This window comes from Berghia stephanieae, unplaced genomic scaffold (genome assembly GCF_034508935.2).
Source record: "Berghia stephanieae isolate SIO BIC M18660-M18661 unplaced genomic scaffold, UCSD_Bste_1.3 scaffold738, whole genome shotgun sequence".
NCBI lineage: Eukaryota > Metazoa > Mollusca > Gastropoda > Nudibranchia > Aeolidiidae > Berghia > Berghia stephanieae.
The window spans coordinates 1-4,638 of NW_027629044.1; the positions used below are offsets into that span (position 1 = coordinate 1).

The following is a 4,638-nucleotide window of genomic DNA, read 5'->3' on the forward strand; positions in this document are numbered from 1 at the left end:
AACACCATTGGGGAGTGAGACCAAGACATTGAGAGGTGGACACCACTGGGAAGTTAACACGAGGCCATCTTCTATGGACGCCAATGGGGAGTTGACCTGGGATATTGAGGTGGAAACAAACGGGGAGTAAACCAGGTGAACACTACTGGGGACTGAACTTGGGACTATGGGAGGTGGAGACCAATGGGGAGTAAACAATGTACCACGGGATATGGACACCAGTAGAGAATGAAACAAGGACTATGGGAGGTGAACACCATTGGGGACTGAGACCAAGACATGGAGAGGTTGACACCAGTGGGGAGTGAACATGGACCGCCGGATATGGACATCAGTGGGAAGTGAACTCAGGACTTTGGGCATGGACACAAGCCGGTAGTGAACATCAGACCACTGGATATGGACTCCAATGGGAAGTTAACCTGGACTATTGGGGATAGAAACCAATGGGGAGGGAACCGGGGCTATAAGATATGGACTTCATCCGAGGAATAAACATGAGATCACGGGAGGAGGACACCGGTGGGGAATAATAAGCTATACCACCGGATATGGACTCCAGTTGGGAAAGAACCCAGGACTATGGGAGGTGTAAACCATTGGGGCAAGACAATGAGAGGTGGACACCTGGGGAGTGAACCCGGGACAACCGGAAATGGACACCAGTTGTGAAAGAACCCAGGACTATGGGAGGTGTACACCATTGGGGCAAGACAATGAGAGGTGGACACATGGGGAGTGAACCCGGGACAACCGGAAATGGATACCAGTTGGGAAAGAACACAGGACTATAGGAGGTGTACACCATTGGGGCAAGACAATGACAGGTAGACACCTGGGGAGTGAACCCGGGACTATGGGAGGTGTACACCATTGGGGCAAGACAATTAGAGGTGGACACCTGGGGAGTGAACCCGGGACATTCGGAAATGGACACCAGTTGGGAGTGAACCCGGGCCATGAAGGGTTGACATTATTTATGGTAGGAGCCTCAGCTATAGACGAGTGGGGATGAACCAGGCCTATTGGAAGTGGACACCAGTTAGGGATGAACACAGGCCTTTGGAAGTGGATACCAGTGGGATGAACACAGGACCTTTGGAAGTGATACCAGTAGGGATGAACACAGGCCCTTTGGAAGTGGATACCAGTAGGGATGAACACAGGACCTTTGGAAGTGGATACCAGTGGGATGAACACAGGACCTTTGGAAGTGGATACCAGTAGGGATGAACACAGGCCTTTGGAAGTGGATACCAGTAGGGATGAACACAGGACCTTTGGAAGTGGATACCAGTAGGGATGAACACAGGCCTTTGGAAGTGGATACAGTGGGATGAACACAGGCCTTTGGAAATGGATACCAGTAGGGATGAACACAGGACCTTTGGAAGTGGATACCAGTAGGGATGAACACAGGCCCTTTGGAATGGATACCAGTAGGGATGAACACAGGACCTTTGGAAGTGGATACCAGTGGGATGAACACAGGACCTTTGGAAGTGGATACCAGTGGGATGAACACAGGACCTTTGGAATGGATACCAGTAGGGATGAACACAGGCCTTTGGAAGTGGATACCAGTAGGGATGAACACAGGACCTTTGGAAGTGGATACCAGTAGGGATGAACACAGGACCTTTGGAAGTGGATACCAGTAGGGATGAACACAGGACCTTTGGAAGTGGATACCAGTGGGATGAACACAGGCCTTTGGAAATGGATACCAGTAGGGATGAACACAGGACCTTTGGAAGTGGATACCAGTAGGGATGAACACAGGACCTTTGGAAATGGATACCATGTGGGATGAACACAGGACCTTGGAATGGATACCAGTGGGATGAACACAGGCCTTTGGAAGTGGATACCAGTGGGGATGAACACAGGACCTTTGGAAGTGGATACCAGTAGGGATGAACACAGGACCTTTGGAAGTGGATACCAGTGGGATGAACACAGGCCTTTGAATGGATACCAGTGGGATGAACACAGGACCTTTGGAAGGATACCAGTGGGATGAACACAGGCCCTTTGGAAGTGGATACCAGTAGGGATGAACACAGGACCTTTGGAAGTGGATACCAGTAGGGATGAACACAGGACCTTTGGAAGTGGATACCAGTAGGGATGAACACAGGACCTTTGGAATGGATACCAGTAGGGATGAACACAGGACCTTTGGAAATGGATACCAGTAGGGAGTGAACAAGATGCAATGAAATTTTGACATCAGCCGGGGAAGCGTGGCTCAGCAGTGGGATAGTCTTTGCTTTGAACCCTAAAGGTACCGAGTTCGATCACCCGCCACTGCGCTGTGTGTCCTTGAGCAAGTCACCTCACCCTAGTTCAATTTGCGGCGCTGCAGTGCGGCAGAGGCCTGGGTTATTTCAGTTTTTTTCTTGGAATAGACCCTAGAGAAAAATTTCCCCTATGGGATGAATAAAGGGAGTTTTATTTTATTTTATTTTATTTTTGAACTCGGGACTATAGACACCAGTGGGGAGTGAACCTGAGTCTATGAGAAACCATAGGGAGTTGACACGGTACTATTGGAGGTGGACACAAGTGGGGATTGAACCGGAGGCTATGAGAGGTGGACACCACTGGGGAGTTAACCCGAGTCTATGGTGTAACAAAGTGACCGTTGCCCCGATGTTACTTAAGCGCCGAAGTGAGTTCGCAATGCGTCCACTACGCACTCAGTCCGTCGCCTTTACCTATTATTGTCAATGAACACAAACAGGGACGTAACACACCGACAAGCAAGCAAGTGATGTACAGTTTTATATCAAATGGTTTATTTATGTATTGAATAAAGAGAAATAATGAAAGAAAAGGAAAAGAAGTAGGTCTTATTCATATATAGTAGTAATGATGTATTACAAAATAAAGGGTTGGAATATGAAGATAGAGCAGAGGAAATAATGAAGAGAATAATTGAAGAAGAACAGAAATCACAAAATAAAATATAGACTTATCTAATACTGTATCTCTAAGGGCGCCCTTACCTTAATTTAGCATCTAATCTAACACATAACATGACGACAGCAACCAAGGCAGGACAGCAAAGATGATAAGTATAGTTTCCGATAGATGAAGAATGTCTTATCAAATGTTTATCGATCAAATGCGTAAAATTGTTTTCTTTCTTTCACAAATAAGCAATGTTCCTTGTATCGTTAATGTTTCTTTGATTTCTTCAAAATATTAATGTTTGATTTCAAATCAACGTTAAAACAACCTCACGGCAACCTTAGGTCAACCTCAAGCCAACTGGCTTCACTAAATAAGGAAAAATATAGAAGGATTAATTAATCAAAACCAAATATTATATCAATCTATTAATAAAAGTAGTAAATCAACAAAACGGAATAGCAGTGAATACACTTAGTTAATGCCATTATATTTATGGACTCACTATACTAAAATCAAAATTTCTCATCAACTAACTATCACCCCTATTAGGGAACCATTACTAAAATAACACAAAATATCACTCAGATTTCACAATAAATATTAATTTTGAAATATTACCAGAGCCAGTAAAACAATCTAATTAAAATAAAAAGCCTCAAAGGCGTCACAATAACGACTTGGACGGAGAAATACTGCCACAAACAGTATCACCGCTGCCACAAACAGCATAAACTTTAGGAATTTATTTATTATAATTTTAGTGCTCTCTTCGAGTCACTAGCACGTCCGTCCAAGCCGGAGTCTTCAGTTCAACTGATCAAAATATCAGAATCTACAATTGAACCCTTGTTCAACGAAACATTCTGATTGGTCGAAATCTTAAATAATAGAACTCAATTAAGGACACCCACCTCTAACACCAAACTTCCGTTCCAACCCATCCCATATCAAATTCATTAACGGATAGTTTGCAATGCTTTAGAAATTTTATTACAACAAACCTATCAAATTACCCAAAAATCGAGCCCCCATGATGCACCTACATCCTTTCTCAAGGTAAAACCTAAGACTCGATGACAACAACAATGACGGAAAACACGGGGACATCAAAGCTCACCACAATGACTTTAATCTGGGTATCAACCCTTACACCACAGTTATTTACAATGACTCATCTGGAAATCCACCCCTAAACCTTAGTTATTTAAACTGGCTTATCCATCAACCCCTAACATAAATCAACCCCTGACATAACCCCCTTTCAAGAACAATTTTATCGAATTTTGATTCCACATTGAAATCAATAATGTAACATAAAAATCAATCACCTCCATTCACACTAGGCGTGACAAAAAAATCTGGGCCGTGATTCTCGCTCCCCTTTGATGGCTTTAACTGTAAACCGATACTGGCACATTTGGGGATTCGTGCTCACCTTCCAGACATGACTACGAAACGACAGGCAGCGCACAACCGCACTTCAGTTCCATGCTCTCGTGCCCAGCACATTTCTCCTTAGTTTCCTCGCTGGGTTTATTCATGGCCCGACTGCGCTCCCAGCATCTCGACACTTCATGACCCTTCCGGCCACGGAAAGAGCAACTAATGTCAGTTCTTACCACATTCACCTGTCTCCTCAAGGGTGTTCCTTGGCTTGACCGACAATCCTTGGCCATATGTCCCGGTTTCAGGCATCTATGACAAGTAATTTTACCTTGT

At 44.5% G+C, this 4,638-nt stretch overlaps 1 long non-coding RNA gene across 1 annotated transcript; it reads left to right on the forward strand.

Moving 5' to 3' along the window:
• On the forward strand, positions 1-2,925 carry LOC144962251 (uncharacterized). Its single transcript, XR_013643422.1, has 3 exons — positions 1-1,005; positions 1,043-1,804; positions 2,016-2,925. It is a non-coding gene; the product is annotated as an uncharacterized LOC144962251 (long non-coding RNA).
• Positions 2,926-4,638: the final 1,713 nt, after the last annotated feature.